The sequence below is a fragment of the Natrix helvetica genome (assembly GCF_964273705.1).
Source record: "Natrix helvetica genome assembly, chromosome: 15".
Lineage (NCBI taxonomy): Eukaryota > Metazoa > Chordata > Lepidosauria > Squamata > Natricidae > Natrix > Natrix helvetica.
In genome coordinates, this window is record NC_138565.1 from 8,695,651 (window position 1) to 8,722,136 (window position 26,486).

The 26,486-nt window shown below is 46.2% G+C and overlaps 1 protein-coding gene across 1 annotated transcript in view; it reads right to left on the bottom strand.

Annotated features, from left to right (window-relative positions):
- LOC309399629 (uncharacterized protein) overlaps positions 1 to 26,486 on the bottom strand; it is a 234,878-nt gene that overhangs the window by 109,628 nt on the left and 98,764 nt on the right. The window lies entirely within an intron of this gene.

Below are 26,486 nucleotides of genomic sequence, written 5' to 3' on the forward strand. Positions count from 1 at the left end.
GAGCGACCAATGGGTGCCCGCCTTCCTTCAACCAGCCAGATAGCGCGTGCGCGGTGTTTGTGGTTGCTATGGTTCCTCACAGAGGTGGGGGCGGAGGGCTCACATTGATCTTTGGGGTCTTTCTCCCCACTCTTTCCCCCCAATTGAGGCCGGGGGAGTTCAGGGCTCTTCTGGGGTGGAGACCTTATAGCAGCCTATAAAGGGGAGCCAGAGGGGTCCACTGATGGAGGCACCGGGGGAGAAAGCAAGAGACGCTCTTTCAGTCCAGCCCACCTCACAGGGTTGTTGTTGGAGGAAGAGAGGAGGGAGGGGTCCCCGTGGCTGGAAGGGGGAGGGGCTCAGAGAGCTCCAAAGACCCCTCAGTCCAACCCTGAGCTCCAAATAATCTCCTTCCTTTTCTTCCACATCTTCTTCTCTGCCTCATTTGCAGAAATAACAAAGGCAGAATCCAAAGAAATAAATAAACTCTCCATATGTACTCAAGTGTGTTTTTAAATAGCAACGACATGGCTTCTATTTGATGCAGGGAAATTCTTCTTTCTAGATAGAAGAATGTGGAATTCTTGCACAAAAGGAGACCGTCTCCACTTAAAGAGGACCTAAGGAGGAGAATCTCCTGCCAATGGTTCCTGCTAGTGAATTTCCTCTCATTCTAATCCATTATTGTGGGGAAAAGGAAACAGGAAATCAAGCCATTTCAATATGACCCAAGTTGATTTCTTTCTGGGTCCCTTTAATGGCTGGACTCCTCAACATTTGGAATTGGACCAGAAGAGGGTCGTGTGCCTTGGGGGGTTCAGCTTCATTAAGCTATGCAGTATTTGGTTGTGGAAGAAGTTGTTCAAGGAAGAGAGTTTTATTTTTGTGTCCTGGTTTGCCGGATTACTTTGGGATGCAGGAGACAGTGTCTCACCTAAGCAGAAATCATGGAGGGAGCTCATCTGGGATGATAGAACAAAACACAAAAGAGCATGGCAAAAGAAAGGGAATGCTATGGGAAGCTCATCCAGAGCTACATTAATGACTGGAGCTTCCCTTGACAGAGGCAGTCTACATACAAAAATCTGCCTGTTCTGAGAAATGGGGAAATTCAGTGATTGATTTGGTCACCTCCTGCTCACAATTTCTTGACATTGGTGTACTTGTAAAAGGTGGAGCAGGTGACCTTTGGTAGGATGCCACGGGAGGCCTGTTACCACTTACAGAATTCTGGTGGCTTTATGATCTCATCCCTGCAGGCTAAACCGACAAGTTACTGTCAGTTATCACAGTAAAGATGCCTTCTAATGAGCCAGAGGGCGCCTGCATGGCACTGAGACTTGTTAAAAGATTGGCGTCAATCCATCCAACTTCTCTTTGTCTGATCTCCCAGCGCCTGGAGAAAAGCCAGGTGTTTAAGGCTAAAAAGATAGAGGCCCTTTGATAATATGGCTGGTATCTCACAAACCTTTGTTGGCCTTAGAGAGGGTTTCTGCTGGAAGACAAGGGGACCATTGAGGGAATCCAACTGACAAAGAGTTTCAGGTATCTGGAGGTGGTCTTACACCGTATGGACATTTGCAAAACCCACATAGAATAGATGGTATCAAACAATGAGAGGGAGAAGCTCTTTCACACCCACAACAATAATGGCCAAATTAGCCTTAGATTCAGCCACGGAACACTTACTTCAATTAGGCTTTGAGAGGGACTCAAAAATGAAGAATATAAGGCCCAAGCCTATGCCGATGACTTAGTATTTGTTGTAGAGGCCTCATTAGAATCCATACTGAAATTAATTCAAAAATTCAAAGAATATGGCAAAGGGGCAGGACTAAAGATCAATAAAAACAAAGCAAAAATGATAACCAAGAACATGACAAAAAAACAAGAAGAGGAACGGGAAGTAATAACTAGAATGCAAATAACTAAGAAAGTGAAATACTTGGGGATCTGGGTGTCGGCAAAATGTTCCACAATTAAAGATGATAATTATAATAAATTAGTGATACAAATAAAGAAAGATTTAGAAAATTGGAAAAATATTCAACTATCACTCATGGGATGTATAACGACAATTAAAATGAATATTTTACCAAGAATCTTATTCCTGTTGCAAGCCGCACCTTTTAATCCTGGTAAAAAATTCTTTCAAGAATTAAACAAAATAACCGCTAGGTTTATTTGGCAGGGACGAAAAGCAAGGATTAAAATAAAGTCAATGCAAGACAGCAAGGAGAGGGGAGGTTTAGCATTACCAAATTGGGATCTATGCGCATCAGCAGTATCAATAACATGGGTGAAGGATTGGATAGAGCTAAAGAATAAAAGAATTTTGACCTTGGAAGGCCATGATTTGCAACCAGGCTGGCATACATTCCTATGGGATGATAAAAATAAAACACACAAATACTTTCAAAATCATTTAATTAGAAGAGCATTATTGCAAAAATGGCTCCAAATTAAAAAAAACGCTATGTGAAAATTCCAAATTGGCTATCACCGACAGAAAGGACGACCTGTCCAAATTTTATAGATTTGAACAAAATGCTAAGATATAGAGACTTAATTGATAGACAGGGAAACTTAAAAACAATTGAAGAATTGGCAGAACAGAACATGAAAGTTGACTGGCTAACTTACCGTCAAATCAAAACTAAATACAATAAAGATACTAAATTATATGATATCGAAACAGAACCACACAAATTGGATAAAATTATTCAAACCTCAGACAGAAAGATGATAGGGAGAATATATAAAATGGAAGATGAAATTGTGAAAGAACAAATGATAAAATGGGAGCAGAACTTTGGATATAATATTGAATTAGACAAATGGGAAAATTTTGGGGAACAACTTAAAAATGACACTCTCAGTTGCATACAAGGAAAACCAATACAAAATGTTTTATAGATGGCACCTGGCACCAACAAGGTTAGCTAAAATATCAACAAATACCTCCCCAAAATGTTGGAAATGTGAATCGATACACGGAACATATTACCATTTATGGTGGACCTGTGATGAGGCTAAAAAAATTTGGAAAAAGATCAAAAATTGGCTGGAGGCAATAACGGGGGTTAAAATAGAATGAAAACCTGAATTTTTTTTATTAGGAATAATGTCTGCGAAATACAAAAAAGAAATCCAGTATTTAATACTACATATAATTACGGCAGCAAGGATTGCCTTTGCCCAGAAATGGAAAAACAAACTAACTCCAAGTGAAGATGAAATAATAAGAAAGGTTATGGACTGTGCTGAAATGGGCAAACTAACTAAAGAATTCAGGGAAAAGAAGAATCAGAATTCTACCAGATATGGGATAAATGGTATAGGTGGATGGAGGAAAGAAACAAGAATCAATGAAGGAATGTAACAAAACTCAAAAATAATAGTTATGAGTAAAATAAGAAAGTTAAGAATGGTGAAACTCAAATGAAATACAATTGAATGGGAAATATAATAAGGTGAGCACTATCGATTGATAATTGCTATTAGAAAGAAGAGGAAGCTCCTGTTTGTATTGCATTGTGTAAATGTGTTCTACGTCTAAGTTTTGTGTGTGTGTATTTTATATGTTTATTAATAAAATTGAAAAAAAGAAAGAAAGGTAAAAGTCTCCCAAAGTGGAGGAAATTCATCTCTTTTCAGCTCCAGACCAAACTGGGAGCGCCTGCCTTTAGAAGCAACAATCCCACCTGATTAAAAACAATCAAGGACTAATTAAAAGGAAGAAGGAAGGGAGCTGGGTGTTCTCTGGAGCACATCTTCACCCACCTCCCCTTTCCTGAGAACAGAAATTGAGTTGAAGGTTTGGAATACAACTCTGATAAATGGGCTGCAAATAGAGGGAAGCTTCCCCAGAGCCCAGGAGCCCCTCTGAAGACTGACCCACCTCTTGGGTGGCATCTTCACTCTGGCAACTGAGAGTAACTGGCAGCTTAGGCTGCATGGATGATGTCATAAAGCCATCAGAATTCCCAAGGAGATGACAGGTGCCTATCAAACCTCCCCTGCTCCACCTTTTCTACTTGTAACAATGCCAGGCAAAATGTCTGTAAGAGGCAAGGAGACAAATCCCTCAAGCTGCCCATTTCTCACAAAAGACATTGTTGCATGTAGACTGCCCCTTTCTAGGGAGGCTCCACTAAGACTTATTTATTTATTTATTTATTTATTTATTTATTTATTTATTTATTTATTTATTTATTTATTTATTTATTTTTTATTATTTATTATTTATTATTTATTGTTTATTTATTTATTTATTATTTTTAATTTATTATTTATTTATTTATTTGAACTTATTAGTCGCCCCCTCTCCCCACAGGGACTCGGGGCGACGTACAAAAGCAACAATCAAAACAGTATCATATAGAGGAGGTAAAAATAAATAAATAAATTACAGTGCTTAGAAAAAGTTAAAACCCCAATAACATTAAAAATTTAAAAACTAAAATTAACAGTTAAAAAATGACCAAGGGGTGGAAAAGCTGTAGAGTTATGCCAGGCCGGCTAGTCGAAACAGGTACGTCTTCAGTTTCATACGGAAGGAGCGGAGGTCGGTTGTTGTCCTAATGTCTGGGGGGAGGTCATTCCAAAGGGTAGGGCCCACCACAGAGAAGGCCCTACTCCTGGGCACCGCCCTCTGACACTCCCTGGAGGACGGCACCCGGAGGAGTCCCTCTCTGTGTGAGCGGATGGGTCGCAGGGATGTATGGGGCAGGACACGATCCCGCAGATAACTAGGCCCTGTGCAATGGAGCGCTTTGAAGATGGTGACTAACACCTTGAAGCGCACCCGGTAGGCCACAGGAAGCCAGTGCAGCTCGCGCAGGAGAGGTGTTATATGGGAGAACCTCGATCTCCCCATAATTACCCGCGCGGCTGCATTCTGGACCAACTGCAGTCTCCGGGTGCACCTCAAGGGGAGCCCCATGTAGAGAGCATTACAGTAGTCCAGGTGAGACGTCACCAGCGCGTGACTGACTGTGCGCAAGGCCTCCCGGTCCAAAAGGGGTCGCAATTGGCGCACCAGGCGAACCTGGTGGAATGCCCCCCTCGCCACGGCTGCCACATGATCTTCCATAGCCAGCCAGGCATCAAGGAGGACGCCCAAATTGCGTGCCCGTTCCACCGGGGCTAATTGCTCATCCCCGATGGCCAGCGATGGAATGTGCTGGTTGAACCGGGAAGCCGGAAGCCACAGCCACTCTGTCTTGGAGGGGTTGAGCTTGAGCCTGTTGTCACCCATCCAGACCCGTACGGCTTCCAGACACCGGGACATCACTTCGACGGCCTCGTTGGGGTGGTTTGGGGTGGAAATATACAGCTGAGTGTCATCCAGTGACGTGTGGTGACGTTTATGACTGGTGAGGCTGGTGACGTCATCAAACCACGTGGTTGCTCCGATCGCAGGGGCGCAGCCCAAACGGAGAAGTTTCTTCAGCTCCAGCCTCAATCAGCGCAGCCGCGGTCCCCTTCATCTTGCCTCAGGAAGGAGGGGAATGGGACCATGTGTGCAGGGGAAGGGGATCGCGGCTCTGCTAATCTGAGGCTGTGCGCTGAGGAGCCGCCTGCACACGTAGTCCCATTCCCCTTGCAAGGATCCCGGGCTCGCCCGATGTAAAAAATGCCTAGGTACAGTGTTTCCCCGAAAATACAACCTGTCCCGCGCTCACTGACCTAGCGGTATCCTGAAAGCGCCAAGTTACAGGAGCCGGGGGTGGGGGGAGCGCCCACGTTGCTTGCCGCCTTCAGTATACCGCTAGGTTGTGGAGTGCCTGCTGCCGCCGCCCGCTGCCGCCCCGCGCCACCACCGCCGCCCTATGCCGCCCCGCGCTGCCGCCGCCGCCCTATGCCGCCCCGCGCCGCCGCCGCCTGCTGCCGCCCCGCGCCGCCGCCGCCTGCTTCCGCCGCCGCCCCGCGCTGCCTGCCGCGCCACCGCCGCCCCGCGCCGCCGCCGCCCTATGCCGCCCCGCGCCGCCGCCGCCTGCTGCCGCCTGCTGCCGCCGCCGCCCCGCGCTGCCTGCCGCGCCACCGCCGCCCCGTGCCGCCCCGCCGCCGCTGCCCCGTTCCGCTCCGTGCATAACATCCAAACTCCAAAACTTCGAGCATCGGCCGCTCTAGGAGTGCTCTCTATGGTGGGCCGGCTGCTGCCGGACAGAGAGTTTTCCGGACAGAGTCTTCCAGCAGCCGGCCCACCATAGAGAGCACTCCTAGAGCGGCCGATGCTGAAAGTTTTGGAGTTTGGAAGTTATGCGCGGAGCGGCAGCGGGCGGCGGCGGCGCGGGGCGGCAGCAGGCGGCGGCGGCGCGGGGCGGCAGCGGCAGTGGGCGGCGGCGCGGGGCGGCAGCGGGCGGCGGCGGCGCGGGGCGGCAGCGGGCGGCGGCGGCACGGGGCGGCAGCGGGCGGCGGCGGCGCGGGGCGGCAGCGGGCGGCGGCAGCAGGCACTCCCCAACCTAGCGGTATTCCGAAGGCGGCAAGCAACGTGAGCGCTCCCCCCACCCCCGGCTCCTGTAACTTGGCGCTTTCAGGATAACGCTAGGTCAGTGACAGATTGTATTTTCGGGGAAACATGGTACCTAGGCATTTTTTGCATCGGGCGAGCCCGGGATCCTTGCAAGGGGAATGGGACCACGTGTGCAGGAGGCTCCTCAGCGCACAGCCTCAGATTAGCAGAGCCACGATCCCCTTCCCCTACACACGTGGTCCCATTCCCCTCCTTCCTGAGGCAAGATGAAGGGGACCGTGGCTGCGCTGATTGAGGCTGGAGCTGAGGAGCCTCCTGCACACGTGGTCCCATTCCCCTTGCAAGGATCGCCCGATGTAAAAAATGGTGAGATCGGCACACTTTGATGTATATAAAGGCTGCTCCTCCAACTGAAGATCTTTCCATACTCCAGGCATTTATGAGTTTTTTCTCCTGTGTGGATCCTTTGGTGTTTATCAAGGTTGCTCCTCTGACTGAAGCTCTTTCCACATTCCAAGCATTTATGAGATTTTTCTCCTGAGTGGATCCTTTGATGTTTATCAAGGTTGCTCCTCTGACTGAAGCTCTTTCCACACACCAGGCATTTATGAGGTTTTTCTCCTGTGTGGATCCTTTGATGTATATAAAGGTTGCTCCTCTGACTGAAGCTCTTTCCACACTCCAGGCATTCAAGAGGTTTTTCTCCTGTGTGGATCCTTTGATGTATATAAAGGTTGCTCCTCTGACTGAAGCTCTTTCCACACTCCAGGCATTCAAGAGGTTTTTCTCCTGTGTGGATCCTTTGATGTATATAAAGGCTGCTCCTGCGACTGAAGCTCTTTCCACACTCCAGGCATTTATGAGGCTTTTCTCCTGTGTGGATCCTTTGATGTGAATAAAGGTGGCTCCTCCGACTGAAGCTCTTTCCACATTCCATGCATTTATGAGTTTTGTCTCCGGTGTGGATCCTTTGGTGTTTATCAAGGTTGCTCCTCTGACTGAAGCTCTTTCCACATTCCAGGCATTTATGAGGTTTTTCTCCTGTGTGGATCCTTTGATGTTTATCAAGGTTGCTCCTCTGACTGAAGCTCTTTCCACACTGCAGGCATTTATGAGGTTTTTCTCTGGTGTGGATCCTTTGATGTGTATAAAGGGAGCTCCTCCAACTGAAGCTCTTTCCACACTCCAGGCATTTATGAGGTTTTCCTCCTGTGTGGATTCTTAGATGGTTTTCAAGATGGCCGTTTCTATTGTAGGATTTCTCGCATTGATATTTCCTTTCATCCTCCTGGATACTTTGGGGATTCTGGGGTCTTCCGAAGGACCCTCCACACTCCAGGACTGTCTCGGTGTCTCCAGCTGTTTCCTCCTCACCGCATTGCACTCTAGGTAGCCGCTTTTCCTGGGGTCCACCTGAGCTCATACCGCCTGCAGCTCCGGAGTCTCCCGGCCTTTTCCCGCCGTTTCCCAGGGCTGCCACCCTGGGGCCCACTCTCCTCCTCATACTGGGCAGCGCTCCTTTCTTTTCCCCACCTGGCTCCTCCGTCATCCTGCAGGGGAGAGAGAGAGGCGGGTCACGGCTGTTTCCCTTTCCCCTCAAGGGAGGCCCGGGCTGTAGCCTCCTCCTCTCCCTGTCCTCCCTCCCAGCGTCCCCCCGCCAGACGAAGCCAGGGGCGCCCCGGCCTCTCCTCCCTCACAGGGCTCCCTTGTGGGGAGGACCCTCCCGGACTGCAACTCCCGGCGTCCCCTGCGCCCTATCTGCATCGGGCCGCATGCGCAGTCAAATAGGCAGAAAATCTTTCCGTTGCTTCTCGGATTCCGGAAGTGAGGACCAGACCGTCCTCCGTCCAGTTTTCAGACAAGCTCCGCCAGGAAAACGAAAGCCCTTTTCCTGCCAGGACGCGTCATTTGCATCGGGGAAACTTCTACGGCCTCCTATTGGCGGGCGGGCACAGAACCACGCCCCCTCTCGACTCTAGAGCTGCCGCCTTCCTGGTTTTCATCCCCTCTGGGTCCCTCCCCTCACTTGGCTCCTCCCTTGCACCGCTGGCTCCACCCCTCCGCCCCCTCCCCTCCGCCCGCCTTGGCGAAATTGGGACGGGAGGTGATTGGGGGATTCCCAAAGGTTTCTGCAATGGACTGGAACGGACGGGGGTTTCCCTCGCCGGCCTCGGCTTTCCTGTGACGGAACCTTTTCTGCCTCCCCGGAGCTGCTCCCTTCTCCGCCCCATTAAGCCTGCAGCAGCCCCGTGGGCATCTCCGAGTGGCCCCCTTTCCTCCTGGGGTTAGAAGGGGGGTTGCAGCTGGGTCTCCCCCACCAGCACCCCCAGTCCAGATGCTCATGGCCGCCTGGCATCCAGACTCCCTTCCTCTCCCGGCTGGAAGGAAGGGCGGGCGAGGTCGCGATGGCTATTGCCAGCCTGAAGGAAGCCTTGAATGTAGCCGTCCTTCCGTCTATTATAATAAATACTATTGAAAATTTCCTGGCCACCTGATCCCCGGAGTCGCCTGGCAATTTGCAAATGTTAAAACACATATTTGTTGCTGTTGTTTTGCCAACGTTTGGGGGGGGGGTTGAGGGGACAAAACATTAAGGAAAGAAGATAAAAGAGATTTCAGAATAATCATGTATTTCCCCCCATTTTGTAGTTCAGGAACTTCTGTGTAGTTTCTCTCCTTGCCTTATTTTCCTTTTGTGGAATACTCTTCGTGACACCTGAGCGTAATCATAATTTAGTCCACCTTCCTGGGTGCTTACCTGGGCCTTCCTCGCTTCTCATTCTGGACCCTTGGACTCTCTTGCAATTGTTTTCTGAATCATTGGGCTTCCACAGAAGGAAACAACTTGCCTGTCAGAAACCTCTTAGCCAGGATGTTGAATGCAAGAATAGTTCGCTTACAAGGAAACCACCAATACCACATAGCTAGAACATGAAACTGGATACCTGTAACCTGGGTAGGCAACAGGTGGCCTGTGATTTAGCTATTTAGCATAACAATCGTAAAATCTTGGGGGGGGGGGCTTTAACTCAGGTAACCAATAAATATTATAGGCATTATTAGTGGGAGGGGAAGGGGGTGTGTGAAACTCACCTTGGAGTATAAAATTGAGTGTAAAACTGTAATTGGGGACTTGGAGGCTTTCAAAGCCTAGGTTACTCAATTAGAAGTATATTCTGGTCTCACACCTTGTGTTTGACTTTGACACTAATTGACCGCCCAGATCTTGTACTGATTTTAGTTCTCCTTTTTCATCTAAGAGGTCTGCATATCTTACCATTTTACTAAGGTCTATAGTAAATGGATATGTCATTGCCTCCATGGTTGATAACCAGCTTGGGATTTTAAGGTAGTGAGTTTTTTTTATTTTTTCCCAGACCCTAAACAAAGCATCCCTTATTATATGTCTCTGAAAGTAGGAGTGGGATTTAGTCTTTCCCTCCCAGAGGAAGCCATGCCAGCCTAGTTGGAGATCGTGTCCTTCTAGGATAAGGATTCTTTTATTTTTTAATTGGATCCAGTCTTTTAACCATGTTAGGGCTGCCGCCTGGTAATATAGCTCCCAATCTGGCAGTCCAAAACTGCCCCTGTTTCTACTATCTTGTAGAAGTTTGTATTTGATACACGGTTTTTTCCCTGACCAATCTTGCATTTATCATAGAGGAACCCCTAGAAACTGGACTAAAACTATTACAGAATATAAACCAATTCGGTAAAGTGGCAGGGCTTAAAATAAAGAAAGAAAAAACTAAAATATTAACTAAGAATTTAACCAAAAGACAAAATGAAGAAATGGAGGACAAACTGGGAATTTCGAGGGCCAAGAAAATTAAATACTTGGGAATATGGCTATCGGCAAAATGTATTACAATAAAAGAAGATAATTACAACAAACTGCTACGACAGATACAAAAAGATTTGGACAATTGGACTAAACTACAGATATCACTACTTGGCAGAATCTCAACAATCAAAATGAATATACTACCCAAATTACTCTATCTTTTTCAAACAATACCAATTAAATTAGAGAACTTTTTTTTTGAAGAACTAAATAAAATGATATCCAAATTTATTTGGTCAAGAGATGCAGAGTTCTAATACACCTTGGGCATGGAAGAAAGATGACCAAAACCAGCCACCCCATCTCAGCCCAACTGACCTTATAGGTCCTTGCGGGGAAATAAGGAAAAGAATGTATTGGATATATCCACCGCCTTGCAAAAATAATAAAGGTGGGATATAAATAAATAAAAGTGAGCAATGACCGGCAGATGGGGATGAGGCCATGGGACCCCAGGAGGACAGGAAAGCAGGCCCAATACCTTTGGGGACCGAGTGGGGCTGCCAGCAGTGCCCAGGAGATCTCAGGGTGGGGGAGGTCTGTGGAAGGCCACATGTGGGCTGGGGAGGTGCTGCAGTGTGGGCCCTATTTGAGCCTTTAGGTTATGTTAGCTACCTTTTCAAACGGGACATCTGACACTAAGTAGACGATTTGACAAGTTAAAGAGTTTCAAATAACTGGGGATGGTTTTGCATAGCACCAACATTCAGAAAACCCATATGAGTTATTTATTTTGTATGGCGTAGTAAAAGGCAGCATTAGTGCAAAAACAAAAATAAAAAAAATATACAAAATGTGTATCAAAATATAAAACATCTGAACTATTGTTTTAAAAACACACAATATGAATGAATAAAGTTATGAATAAAATGGCGTCTTGAGCGTTTATTGGAGTGGCTCAACCTCTCTTTGGACAGAAGTACTCTCAAGATGCAATTGTTCTGGCAGAGATCCTGGGAATCTTCTGAGCAACCTTGCTTCTGTCCAGTTTAGAAGATCAAAGATAAAAAAATTTAGTCGAGGAAATTAATGCTTTCCCCTCTACCGTACTTTTTCCTCTCTTCCTCCACTATTTTACCCTAAAGTTGTATTTTTCTTTATGTTTTGTATTTTGTGCTATGATAAACTAATTTAAAAACTGAAAAAAAAACAATTAAGTGCACTGATTGCTTGTGAAGTTTGAACAGCAGAAAACATTGATTCCAGAGAAAAGTTAACACGTGACAAATTTATGTCTTAGTCTTTCCCAGCTGGGTTTGTGTCTTTCTTGAAAGTTGCAGGTGTATTCAGACACTCAGAATACTCTGTGGTGTAGTGGCTGAAAAAGCAACTTCTCACATATTAAAATAAAGAGCCTTGGTCAGGAAGGGGAAAACATGCAATCTTAAAACTTAAAAAAGAGGCGCAGATTCCCATGTTAAAAGAGCTAATATGTCATTTCAAATTCGTGATGAAGCTTAAAATGTGAAACTAAAGGATGACACACTTTCTTTAACTTGCTGTGACTCAACTTGCTTTCTTAGACTTTGCCTCAGCCTTCTCCTCTCTTCTGGGCCTTTTCTCAAGGGGTTTCTTGCTGGGGAAATACTTGGTTGTGTAATCAGAGGCATAGAATCAACATCAGGTGAACTATTTAAAAAACCTTAGTAAGGCCACACCTGAATACTACATTCAATTTTGGTCACATCATTACAAAACGTTGTTGAGACGTTGAAAAAAATGCAAAGAACAGCAACTGGGATGATGAAGGGCCTGGAGACTAAAGGATATGAAGAACTGGATAAGGCTAGTCTAGAGATAAGAACGACTAGGGATGATATGATAGCACTGTTCCAATATATGACAATTAACCAGTGGAACAGCTTCCCTGCAGAAGTTGTGGGTGCTTCATCCCTAGATGTTTTTTACAATAGACTGAACAGCCTCTTGTTTCAAATTAAAAGGATACATAATTATTAAGTATTAAATTAATGATATAATTAAATCGCCCTCCAGGCAGCGGCCTTTCCCGGGGTCCCCCTGGGTTCAACCCTCCTGCAGCCCCGGAGCCTCCCGGCCTTTCCCCGCCGTCTCCCAGGGCTGCCCGCTCTCCTCCTCCTCCTCTCCTTCCTTCCTTCCCCCGCCGGGCTCCTCCGTCCTCCTGCAGGGGAAAAGGAGAGGCGGGTCACGGCTGTGTCCTCTTCCCCGCAGGGAGGCCCAGGCCGAAGCCTCCGCCTCTCACGGTCCTTCCGGGCATGCTGGAGGCGGACACGGCCTCCCTCCCAGCGTCCCGTCTCCCTCCCTGGCCGCCCCCTTTCTCCGAGAAAGACCCTCCCATCAGCTCCCAGGTTGCCCATTCTTTTCCGGAAGTGGAGGCTTCACCCCCTTTTTCCTCCGGAAGTTCCGACTGTTCCTGCCAATCGCCGGACTCTCCAGACTGACCAATCGGCTTCCGCCTTTTTTCATCTAGGAAGATGGCGCCTGCGCGGTGTCGATGGTTGCTATGGTTCCCGGCGAAGGTGGGGGCGGAGGGCTCCCTTTGATCTTTGGTGTCCTTCTCCCCCCCCCTTTCCCCCCTATTGAGGCTCTTCTGGGGCGTAGACCTTATAGCCTCCTATAAAGGGGAGCCAGAGGGGTCCAGTGATGGAGGCACAGGGGGAGAAAGCAAGAGACGCTCTTTCGGTCCAGCCCACCTCACAGGGTTGTTGTTGGGGGAAGAGAGGAGGGAGGGGTCCCCGTGGCTGGAAGGGGGCGGGGCTCAGAGAGCTCCAAAGACCCCTCAGTCCAACCCTGAGCTCCAAATAGTCTCTTTTCTTCCACATCTTCTTCTCTGCCTCATTTGCAGAAATAACAAAGTCAGGATCCAAAGGAATAAATAAACTCTCCATATGTACTCAAGTGTGTTTTTAAAAAGCAACAACATGGCTTCTATTTGATGCAGGAAAGTTCTTCTTTCTAGATAGAATAATGTGGAATTCTTGCACAAAAGGAGACCGTCTCCACTTAAAGAGGACCTAAGGAGGAGAATCTCCTGCCAATGGTTCCTGCTAGTGAATTTCCTCTCATTCTAATCCATTATTGTGGGGAAAAGGAAACAGGAAATCAAGCCATTTCAATATGACCCAAGTTGATTTCTTTCTGGGTCCCTTTAACTGCTGGACTCCTCAAAATTTGGAATTGGACCAGAAGAGGGTCGTGTGCCTTGGGGGGTTTCGCTTCATTAAGCTATGCAGTATTTGGTTGTGGAAGAAGTTGTTCAAGGAAGAGAGTTTTTTTTTTCTGTCCTGGTTTGCCGGATTACTTTGGGATGCTGACCTGGCTGGTTACATCGGACATATTGAGTCCCACGCCCCGAAGCTGACAACTACAAAGATCCCGCTTCTTCTTTACGCTGACGATGCGGTTCTCCTTTCATTGTCAAGGCCAGGACTGAAAAGATTACTTTCTGCATTTGGGTCTTACTGTGCTGAAAACCATTTGGCTATTAACTATGATAAATCAAAAGTACTAGTGTTTACTAGAGCCCAGAAATTGTATAACTGGGATATCAGTGGCAATGCTGTTAAGCAGGTTTTCCATTTTAAGTATCTAGGTATCCAATTTCAGAACACTGGTGCCTGGACTAGACATCGAACCCAGGTGCTGAACTCGGCCTCCTGTAGTCACTAGCAGATTTTAAGATTCTTTTATACCCAGGGTGGCCAGTTCATTCCCTCTGCCCTACGTATTTACAAAGCCAAAATGCTGGCCCAAACTCTTTATGGCATTCCCATATGGATACGGGGCTTCAAGGACTGCATTGAAAGAACACAGGCTGCTTTCCTTAGAAAACTTCTGGGTCTTCCCCCTTGTGTTGGTTTTGCCTCGATATACCTGGAACTAGGCATTCGATAGGTGGAATGTATGGCCTGGATAAACACCTTTAAATGGTGGTTTTGGGTGCTCTTTCTGGCAGTTCCTGGCAGCTACCTCTCCTTGGTGTTCACAGACTCCCATATTTCTCGCTGGGAGAAAGAGCTGCTGAAGAAACTTCATCTGCTAGGTTTCACGGAGGATGCCTTGGGAAACTACGACCTCAAGGATGCCCAATTTAGGATAGTCCAACGGCTCGTGGACATTGATTTACAATATCTACGAGCCAGAGCCAATAAAACTTGCTCCCCCCTGACTCTCAACCAAGTTAATAACTATGGATTGAGGATGGCTTCCTATTTTTATACCCTAACCATTCCCAAGTATAGAAGAGCTTTTTCCCTAGCTCGCTTCAATGTCTTGCCTTCAGCACTTCTGGATGGTTGTTACAAGAGGCTCCCGATTAATAAGCGGCTGTGCCCTTGTGACAGAGCTGAGGTTGAGACAGCGGAGCATGTCCTTCTATTTTGTCCTATGTATAGCGCGGACAGATCTAGGTTACTGTCTCTTCCCGAAATCGTCCCCTCTGGTCCTGATGGCTGTGATCTGTATGTGCATTGCCTTGGGGATGTCTCCTCGTACATCACCTCTCAGGTTTCCAGGTTTGTTTTGAGAGCTGTGACCATTAGAGGAGAGAGCTGAATCCTCCCTTAATTGGGCTTTTGGTGACTGGCTGCTGTGTCTCTTTTGTACTGTTCGTGTTTGGTCTGTGACTGTAAATAAAGTATTATTATTACTTTGGGATGCAGGAGACAGTGTCTCACCTAAGCAGAAATCACGGAGGGAGCTCACCTGGGATGGAACAAAACACAAAAGAGCATGGCAAAAGAACGGGAACATGATGGGAAGTTCATCCAGAGCTACGTTAATAGTGGAGCTTCCCTTGACAGAGGCAGTCTACATACAAAAATCTGCCTTTTGTGAGAAATGGGCAACTTGATTTATTGCTTTTTTCACCTCCTAAGACATTTGCTTGACATTGGTGTATGTGTAAAAGGTGGAGCAGGTGACCTTTGGTAGGATGCAACGGGAGGCCTGTCATCTCTTACAGAATTCTGGTGGCTTCATGACCTCATCCATGCAGGCTAAACTGACAGTTACTGTCAGTTATCACAGTAAAGATGCCTTCTTAAAGAAGCCAGAGGGCGCCTGCATGGCAATGAGGCTTCTTAAAAGATTGGTGTCAATCCGTCCAACTTCTCACTGTCTGATCTCCCAGCGCCTGGAGAATAGCCAGGTGTTTAAGGCTAAAAGGATAGAGGCCCTTTGAGAATATGGCTGGTATCTCACAAACCTTTATTGGCCTTAGAGAGTCCCTCGTAGCGGTTTCTGCTGGAAGACAAGGGGACCATTGAGGGAATCCAACTGACAAGAGTTTCAGGTATCTGGAGGTGGTCTTACACCGTATGGACATTTGCAAAACCCACATAGAATAGATGGTATCAAACAATGACAGGGAGAAGCTCTTTCACACCCACAACAATAAAGGCCAAATTAGCCTTAGATTCAACCACGGAACACTTACTTCAATTAGGATCTGAGTGGGATGATTATTTAAAGGCAATTTATTAAAGGATTGTAGCAAAGAGATTTCCATCAATGAAAAGAGGGAATCCAGGACTCAAAACTGGGTTTCATTTTATATTCCATACAATAGAAAAAGTAGAAAAAGAGAGTTGATTGCATGGAAGAAATCATCCTGCTAAGTTGCATTTACAACAAAGACATGGACAGTAACATCCCATAGTATTAAGCGTAACAACTGAAATGAGCATTGCATTAAAAGAACATTCACATGGGAAACAAACGGCATCATGAGTCAACCTAAGTCTGTTCTGAAAAAGTACAATTTAAGGAGGTTGAAACAACACGTACAATTGAAAAAGTCCTTTATTATTCAGCCTGAGACAGTCCCTTATTTGGCAGTTATTAATTACCCTTCTTAATATCTTCTTTACTCACCCACCCCCCAATTGGAATTATTACAATTATTATCATGAATATCCTTATTCTGTTGCTTTGTAGGTACACTGAGAGCTTGTGCACTCAAGACGAATTCCTAGCCTGTCCATTCACACTTGGCCAAATTGAATATGCGATTAAATCCAATGCCTTAAATACACACTGTGACTGAAGATCTTCTCACAGTCAGGCATGTTCATCATTTTTCTCCGACGTGAATTCTTTGGTGTCGATGGAGCTTTCTACGCTCAGTATACACTATATTGCCAAAAGTATTCGCTCACCCATCCAAATAATCAGAATCAGGAAGTGTTCCAATCACTTCCATAGCCACAGGTGTATAAAATCAAGTACCTTGGCATGCAGGCTGTTTTTACAAACATCTGTGAAAGAAATGGGCCGCTCTCAGGAGCTCAGTGAATTCCAGCGTGGAACTGTGAATGGATGCCACCTGTGCAACAAATCCAATTGTGAAATTTCCTCGCTCCTAAATATTCCAGTCAACTGTCAGCTGTACTATAAGAACATGGAAATGTTTGGGAACGACAGCAACTCAGCCACGAAGTGGTAGCCCACGTAAACCCGTCCAACATCAGTGTGTGACCTCACAAATGCGCTTCTGGAAGAATGGTCAAAAATTCCCATAAACAGACTCCTGAACCTAGTGGAGAACCTTCTCAGAAGTGTTGAAGCTGTTATAGTTGCCAAGGGTGGACCAACGTCATATTGAACCCTAGGATTAGGTATGGGACTTCACTTGTAGTAAGTTCATATGCGAGTAAAGGTAGGTGAGTGAATACTGTTGGCAATAGAGTAGCATTTATGTGGTTTTTCTCCTGTGTGAATGATGTCCATACAGAGTTTCTCTCCTACTGAAACATGTTCCACACTCAAGGCATTTATGTGGTTTTTCTCCTGTGTGGATTCTTTGATGTTGACAGAGGTGTGAAATACAATGTATGGACATTTGCAAAACCCACATAGAATAGATGGTATCAAACAATGACAGGGAGAATCTCTTTCAAACACACAACAATAAAGGCCAAATTAGCCTTAGATTCAACCAGGGAACAGTTGCTTCAATTAGGATCTGAGTGGGATGATTATTTAAAGGCAATTTATGAGAAAATTGTAGCAAAGAGATTTCCATCAATGAAAAGAGGGAATCCAGGACACAAAACTGGGTTTCATTTTATACCCCCTACAGTAGAAAAAGAGAGTTGACCATTGAGGGAATCCAACTGACAATAGTTTCAGGTATCTGGAGGTGGTCTTACATGGTATGGACATTTGCAAAACCCACATAGAATACATCAGCGATGGCGTACCTTTTTTGGCTCGCGTTCCATAAGTGAGGGCCGTAGGTATGGGACTTCACTTGTAGTAAGTTCATATGAGAGTAAAGGCAGGTGAGTGAATACTTTTGGCAACAGAGGAGCATTTATGTGGTTTTTCTCCTGTGTGAATGATGTCCATACAGACTTTCTCTCCTACTGAACATTTTCCACACTAAAGGCATTTATGAGGTTTTTCTCCTGTGTGGCTACTTTGATGTCTATAAAGTCTGCTCCTCTGACTGAAGCTCTTTCCACATTCCAGGCATTTATGAGGTTTTTCTCCTGTGTGGATCCATTGGTGTTTATAAAGGTTGCCCCTATGACTGAAGCAGTTTCCACACTCCAGACATTTATGAGGTTTTTCTCCTGAGTGGATCCTTTGATGTTTATAAAGGTCGCTCCTCCGACTGAAGCTCTTTCCACATTCCAGGCATTTATGAGGTTTTTCTCCTGAGTGGATCCTTTGATGTATATAAAGGTGGCTCCTCCGACTGAAGCTCTTTCCAAACTCCAGATATTTATCAGGTTTTTCTCCTATGTGGATCCTTTGATGTCTATAAAGGTTGCTCCTCTGACTGAAGCTCTTTCCACACTCCAGGCAAGTATGAGGTTTTTCTCCTGTGTGGATCCTTTGATGTTTATAAAGGCTGCTCCTCAGACTGAAGCTCTTTCCACACTCCAAGCATTTATGAGGTTTTTCTCTTGTGTGGCTACTTTGATGTATATAAAGGCTGCTCCTCAGAGTGAAGCTCTTTCCACACTCCAGGCATTTATGAGGTTTCTCTCCTGAGTGGATCCTTTGATGTGTATAAAGGTTGCTCCTCTGACTGAAGCTCTTTCCACACTCAAAGCATTTATGAGGGTTTTCTCCTGTGTGGATCCTTTGATGTATATAAAGGTTGCTCCTCAGACTGAAGCTCTTTCCACACTCCAAGCATTTATGAGGTTTTTCTCCTGTATGGATCCTTTGATGTCTATAAAGGCTGCTCCTCTGACGGAAGCTCTTTCCACACTCCAGGCATTTATGAGGTTTTTCTCCTGTGTGGATCCTTTGATGTTCATAAAGGCTGTTGCTATGACTGAAGCTCTTTCCACACTCCAGGCATTTATGAGATTTTTCTGTGTGGATCTTTTGATGTTGATAAAGGTTGCTCCTCAAAATGAAGCTCTTTCCACACTCCAGGCATTTATGAGGTTTTTCTCCTGTGTGGATCTTTTGATGTTGATAAAGGTTGCCCCTCAGACTGAAGCTCTTTCCACACTCCAAGCATTTATGAGGTTTTTCTCCTGTGTGGATCTTTTGATGTGTATAAAGGCTGCTCCTCCAACTGAAGCACTTTCCACACTCCAGGCATTTATGAGGTTTTTCTCCTGTGTGGATCCTTTGATGTGAATAAAGTTTGCTCCTCTGACTGAAGCTCTTTCCACACTCAAAGCATTTATGAGGGCTTTCTCCCTTGTGGGCCATTAGGTGTCTTTGAAGATTTCCATTTCTCTTGAAGGATTTTTCACATTCCGGGCACTGATATACATTTCCTTCCTCCTGGATCGTCTCGGGGGCTCCACCCGTTTCCACTCCCGAGCATCGCCGTCCAGGCAGCGCCCTTTCCCGGGGTCCCCCTGGGCTCATCCCTCCTGCAGCCCCGGGGCGTCCCGGCCTTTTCCCGCTGTCCCTTGGAGAAGCCGCGCTGGGACCGGGCAGGGCCTCATCCCGGGCGGCGCTTCTTTCCTTTCCCCGCCGGGCTCTTCCGTCCTCCTACAGGCAAGAGAGAGGGGGGGGGCGGGTCACAGCTGCTTTCCCTTCTCCGCAGGGGAGACCCAGGCCGAAACCTCCGCCTCCCAGGGGCCTCCCTCCCAGGACTCTTCTGACCGCAGAGCCTCTCAGTCTACGACTCGCACCCGTCCTCGCGTCCTACCTGCATCCGGGCACTTCCGTCGCGTAATCTCACACGTCTCTCCGTCGCTCCTCTGATTGCGTAACTCTGGGCGAGGCCTCTTCCTCTCCTCCCCTGTCGCTCGCGTCCGTTTCTCCGATTGCGAAGAAAACTTTCTCTTCGGGGCCGGAGCAAATTTGCATGCGGCGCCTTCTACGCCATCCCATTGGCGGTGCCCGCTTTGTGACCCCGCCCCTCGCTCCTTACTGGCGTGCCGTTCTGGCCGCTCGGCGTCTGGACTCCTCCCCCCTTTGGCTCCGCCCCTCTGTTGCTGGCTCTTCCCATCCGCTCCCTTCCGCCCTGCGTGGCCTATCCGCCGTTCCTGCCTTAGTTCGTCCCTCCCTCCAACCTTATCCCTTTTCGAGACGGCGCTGCTCTGACGGAGGGCGGGGATGTGCAGCCTTCCCTCTGCAGGCCTACCTCGCAGGGTTGTTCGGAGGGGAGACCTAATAGGGGAGGGAGAAGAGTCCAGATTAACCCCCGGAAAGTGCCTAAGGAGGGGAGGGGGCGGAACGGTGGGGGGAGTCGTCTGTCGTGCCCCTCCTCTGGTGCTCCCCACCTTCCTCTTTCTCCCTCCCACTCCTCCTCACCCCCTGCCTCTTTCCCCCCATCCCCTCCCTTTCCTTCTCACCCCCTGCCCCTCCTCTTCTCCCCACGCCTGCCCTTCTTCTGGGACCCCCACCCCTCTTCTTTCACCCCCCCCACCCCTGCTCCACCCTTTTCTTCTCCCCACACCTCTCCTTTTCCCCACCCCCTGCCTCTCTTTGCCCCATCCCCTCCCTTTCCTTCTTCCCACCCTTGCCCTTCTTCTGGGACCCCCGCCCACCTTCTTCTGGTGCCCCCCCTCCCTCCCTTAAGCTCTGCAGTCTTTTGTTGTGGCAGAATCTGTTCCAGGGAGGCTGGAATTCGTTTTCTTGGCCTGGATCTCTGGAAGAGAAATGAGGCCTGAAGTTCAAAACTCAGGTAGAGAATTTCTGCATCCTGAAATGTCTCACCATCCTTTCTCTGGAGGCCTTTGGGTGAAAGAGGCTTCAGCCCCCAGGCAGAAATAATGGAGGGAGATCACCTGGGATGATGGAACAAAACACAACATGGCAACCGAAAAGGAATGCAATGGGAGGTTGACCCGAGGATGTATAAATGAGTCTTAGCAGAGCTTCCCTAGAAAGGGGCAGTCTACATCCAGCAATCTGGATCTTCTTTTGTGAGAAATGGGCAGCTTGAGTGATTTGTCTCCTTGCCTCTTACAGACATTTGCCTGGCATTGCTGCAGGTAGAAAAGGTGGATCAGGGGAGGTTTGATAGGCACCTGTCATCTCCTTGGGAATTCTGACATCATCCATGCAGCCTAAACTGCCAGTTACTCTCAGTTGCCAGAGTGAAGATGCCACCCAAGAGGTTGGTCAGTCTTCAGAGGGTCTCCTGGGCTCTGGGGAAGCTTCCCTCTATTTGCAGCCAATTTATCAGAGTTCTATTCCAAATCTTAAATTCAATTTCTATTCTCAGGAAAGGGGAGGTGGGTGAAGATGTGCTCCAGAGAACACCCAGCTCCCTTCCTTCTTCCTTTTAATTAGTCCTTGATTGTTTTTAATCATGTGGGATTGTTGCTTCTAAAGCCAGGGGCTCCCAGTTTGGTGTGGAGCTGAAAAGAGCTGAATTTCCTCCACTTTGGGAGACTTTTACCTTTGTAAAGGGGCTTCTTTGCTCACCTGAACATACAAATACAAATCACCAAGAAATTCAAGCAAAGCAAAAATGGTTGATTAAGGGTCATGTAAAGAAATATAATATTCAGTCCAAGCGACACATCAGTAAGCAAAGGAACAAACTGTCATTCCCTCAATGGACAATAATGGCTGCAAAAGTTGATGGAGTTAGCAGAGGGGGCTAAACGGACTGATTAAAGAACATAATTTTGTTTCTACTTGGAAACCACTTTTAGATTTTGTGCTTAAGGTGGGAAAAAAACTTTGATTTTGGGTTTTGTCAATTCGATTTGATGCTACAGAAACTATGTATTATATAAAAATAAAAAGTTGAATGCTATGTTGTTTATTCTACTGCATTAAAGGAGTCGAGTAAAATAGTGGAGGAAGAGAGAAGAGTATGGTAGAGGGGAAAGCATTAAGTTCCTCGACTCCTTTAATGCAGTAGAATAAACAAAATAGCATTCAACTTTTTATTTAAACATTTTATTTTTCTTTATGTTTTGTATTTTATGCTATGATAAACTAATAAAAATTGAAAACAAATAATTAAATGCACTGATTGCTTCTGAAGCTTGAACAGCAGAAAACATTGATTCCAGATAAAAGTCCACATATGACAAATTGATGTCTTAGTCTTTCCCAGCTGGGTTTGTGCCTTTCTTGAAAGTTGCAGGTGTATTCAGACACTCAGAATACTCTGTGGTGTAGTGGCTGAAAAAGCAACTTCTCACATTAAAATAAAGAGCCTTGGTCAGGAAGGGGAAAACACACAATCTTAAAACTTTAAAAAGAGGCGAAGATTCCCATGTTCAAAAGAGCTAATATGTCATTTCAGATTCGTGAGGAAGCTTAAAATGTGAAGCTAAAGGATGACACACTTTGTTTAACTTGCTGTGACTCAACTTGCTTTCTTAGACTTTGCCTCAGCCTTTTCCTCCTCTCTTCTGGTCCTTTTCTCAAGGGGTTTCTTGCTGGGGAAATACTTGGTTGTGTAAACAGAGGCATAGAATCAACATCACGTGAACTCACCACTTTATAAAACCTTAGTAAGGCCACACTTGAATACTACATTCAATTTTGGTCACATCATTACACAACGTTGTTGAGACATTGAAAAAAGTGCAAAGAAGAGCAACAGGGATGATGAAGGGCCTGGAGACTAAAGGATATGAAGACCTGGATAAGGCTACTCTAGAGATAAGAAGGACTAGGGATGATATGATAGCACTGTTCCAATATATGACAATTAACCAGTGGAACAGCTTGCCTTCAGAAGTTGTGGGTGCTTCATCCCTAGATGTTTTTTACAATAGACTGAACAGCCACTTGTTTCAAATTAAAAGGATATATAATTATTAAGTATTAAATTAATAATATAATTAAATATATTAAGTTTAAAGAGGAAAAAGTAAAAGAAACAATGATAACTTGGGCTAAGAATTTTGGCTGTGCAATAGAATTAGGTAAATAGCAGAAATTATGGGATGGAAACCATAATCTTTATAAAATGTTGTAGAGATGGCTGTTTTTACCTGCAAGAATAGCGAATATGTAGAGATAAATCTGTTAATTGTTGATATGTAACCAAATACCCGGTTCTTATTATCATATGTGGTGGACATGTCCAAAAGGAAAGAAGTTTTGGAATATAAAACCCATATATGGCTGGAAACTGTGATAACACAACACATAGACCTAAAACCAGAGATATTCTTGTTGGGCATGCTACCAGGAAATTACAATAAAGGCAATATACGTGTAATTCTACATATTGTAATAGCAGCTAGGATTGTATACGCACAATACTGGAAAAATGAAGAAACCTCCAGAGATGAGAATATAATTTTAAAAATATTGGAATGTGCAGAAATGGATAGGTTAAGGTTAAAAATGAAATAAAAAGACAACACGGGGTTATATTATAAATGGTTAGTCCACAAAAACAGGTTAGATGGTTGGAAATATGAGAAAATGTGGATTACATGACAAAGATTTAAAGTGGATTAGTAAATACTTCGTTGGTTATCCACTTGATGTCAATATGGAAGATATTACTTTTTACAATAATGATTGATATTATCTACTATATGTTTGTATATCAATATGACTACAATGATCTGGAATGGTATAGGGTCTCCTGCCTTAGTAGGGGGTTGGAGTAGAAGGCCTCCAAGGTCCATCCACTGCTGTTATTCTGTTATCATTATTCTGTGACTTTGCCTGTACATAGAGAGCTTCTGCACCGGAAGCAAATTCCTTGTATGTCTAATCACACTTGACTAAACAAATTATTCAGCTGAATTACTCAGACATATATCTGACTGAAGCTCTTTCCTCACTGCAGACCACTTTGTGGTTTTTCTCCTGAGTGTACTCTTTGATGTGAATCAAGGTTTCTTTTTGTAGAGAAAGCCTTGCCACAATCCAGGCATTGATATGGTTTGTCTCTTGAGTGGATTCTATGGTGTTTGTAAAGGCTCCCCATCCGATTGAAGCTCTTTCCACACTCGGGACATTCATGTGGTTTTTCTCCTGTGTGAATCCTTTCATCTCTCTGCAGGTCTCTTCTCGTACTGAAGCTGTTGCCACATTCGGGGCATTTATAGGGCTTCTCTCCAGTATGGATTTTGGGATGATGATGATGGAGGCCTGAAGCCTCAGTGAAGCTCTTTCCACACTCCAGGCATTTCAATGGTTTCTGTCCTGCGTGGATCCTCCTCTCACGCGGCACTTCCTTCCTTTCTTTCCTTCCTTCCTTCCCTCCCTCCCTCCCTCCCTTCCTTTCCTTCCTTCCCTCCCTCCCTTTCCTTCCATCCTTCCTTCTTGTGCCTAGGCCTATAATAGAGTTGATGCAAGTGACTTTAGGCAAAGAAAACCAGACTTGACCAGGAAGCCGCGGTGGGACCGGGCAGGGCTGCTACGCGGGGGCCGCTCTCCTCCTCATCCTCCTCTCAGCCGGCGCTTCCTTCCTTCCCCCGCCGGGCTCCTCCGTCCTCCTTCAGGAAAGAGAGAGAGGCGGGTCACGGCTGCGTCCCCTTCCCTGCAGGGGAGGCCCAGACCGAAGCCTCCCACGAAGCGGACCCGAAACAGACCCTCCCGGACTGCGACTCCCAGCATCCACTGCGCCAGACTCGCATCATCCGGGCTCCTCCGTCGCCGATTCAGGCAGCTCCCGCGTTGCCCATTCTTTTCCGGAAGTGGAGGCTTCATGCCCTTTTACTCCAAAAGTTCCGCCTTTTCCTTTGGAGGGACCGCCCCAAGGAGTCCTCCTGACAATCGCCGCCCTCCCCAAAGCGACGAATCGGCGTCCGACTTCCTGCAACCTGCCAGATGGCCCCTGCGCAGTTTAGATCGTTGCTATGGTTCCGGGGGGGGGGCGTAGGGCTCCCTTTGATCTTTGGGGTACTTCTATCCCTCTTTCCCTCCTATTGAGGCCGGGGGCTCTTCTGGGGCGGAGGCCTTATAGCTGCCTATAAAGGGGATCCAGGGGGATCCAGTGATGAAGGAATGAGGGGAGAAGCAGGAGACCCTGAATTCAAGTGTGGGGCAGCCGCTCTTTCGGTCCAGCCCACCTCACAGGGTTGTTGTTGGGGGAAGGGGGGGGCTCAGAGACTTGTTGTTGACTCAACCCTGCTTACTGTCTCTGGATGTCTTTTACGGTTATTGTTCAGGAAGGTTGGTTATATTGCCCCCCAAACTCTGCAGGTAGTCCTAGATCTTTACAGGTACTCCTAGGCAAGAAAGTGGCAGTGTTGGTTTTTATTTTACCCTGACATTATATAAAAGGTTGCAAACTCAGAAGATATAAATGTGGGAATTCTCAAATTCATGAATCCAAGCTCTTCAAGCTGAGACAACATGCTCTGCACTGATACATTCACACAGTTTCACAGTAACCATGAGATAAATCATAAAGCAAAGTGCAGGAATATTCCTTGTTTTGCAAATCTATCTAGACGACAAACTGTATGATTGTTTGGAGATAAATATATTTGTACCAGCAGGCTCCAAGTGGGAGGAGGAAGGACAAGCAGTAAAAATGGAAGTGAAACCAAAGCAGCTTATAAACATAATATTAAAGAGCACCTGTCATTTCAGATCCATCATGGCAGCCTCCGGTAGCCTTTTTAATAGTGATTTTTTTCATGATTAAAATCAACCTGATTTAAATGTAATCCACCCTGGAAGAAATCATCCTGCTCAGTTATATCAGAGACATGGACAGAAATATAATATTAATATATTAATAGTATATTAATATTAAGCATAAAAATTGAAAGGAGCGTTGGATTAAAAAGAGAACATTCAGATGGGAAATGGGATCATGAGTCACGTGAGTCTCTTGGGAAAAGGAACAATTTCAGCCAGTTGAAACATTTAGCATGTACAATTGAAAAAGTCCTTTATTATTCAAGCTGAGTTTTGGCAGCTATTATTTACCCTTATTATCTTCTTTACTCAGTCCTCATATTGGAATTATTATAATTATGTCATGAATATCATTCTGTTGCTTTGTAGGTACGCCGAGAGCTTGTGCACTCGAGACAAATTCTTAGCGTGATTATTCACACTATTAAATACGCAATTCAATTCTATTTCTGAGAAACACGCTGTGAATTCTCACACTCAGAGATGTTTATCATTTTTCTCCCATGTGATTTCTTTGCAGGGACGTGCGGTCATTGGAGGCAGGGGAGGCAGAGCCTCCCCTCCCATCATGAAATAATAATATATAAAATAATAATATCCATGAGTGAGTTTCATATATATAAGAGGAAGAGGAGCTCAGGCGGGCGAAAGGACGCGCTTTAGTCAGTGGGGTGTCAGAGGAGAGCATAGAATCTCTCCTCCTCTCCCCCACACCCCGCTGACTAAAGCGCTTTCTTTCGCCGGCCTGAGCTCTTCCGCGGGCGAAAGAAAGCGCTTTAGTCAGTGGGGTGTCAGGGGAGAGGAGGAGAGATTCTATCCTCTCCCCTGACACTCCACTGACTAAAGCGCTTTCTTTCGCCCGCAGCACAGCTCACGTGCTCTTCTCGGGCGGAGACCTTATTGCCGCATATAAAGGGGAGCCAGAGGGGTCCAGTGATGGAGGCACAGGGGGAGAAAGCAAGGGACGCTCTTTCGGTCCAGCCCACCTCACAGGGTTGTTGTTGGGGGAAGAGAGGAGGGAGGGGTCACCATGGCTGGAAGGGGGAGGGGCTCAGAGAGCTCCAAAGACCCCTCAGTCCAACCCTGAGCTCCAAATAGTGTCTTTTCTTCCACATCTTCTTCTCTGCCTCATTTGCAGAAATAATAAAGTCAGGATCCAAAGGAATAAAGAAACTCTTCCTAAAGTGACTCACTCAAGTCTGT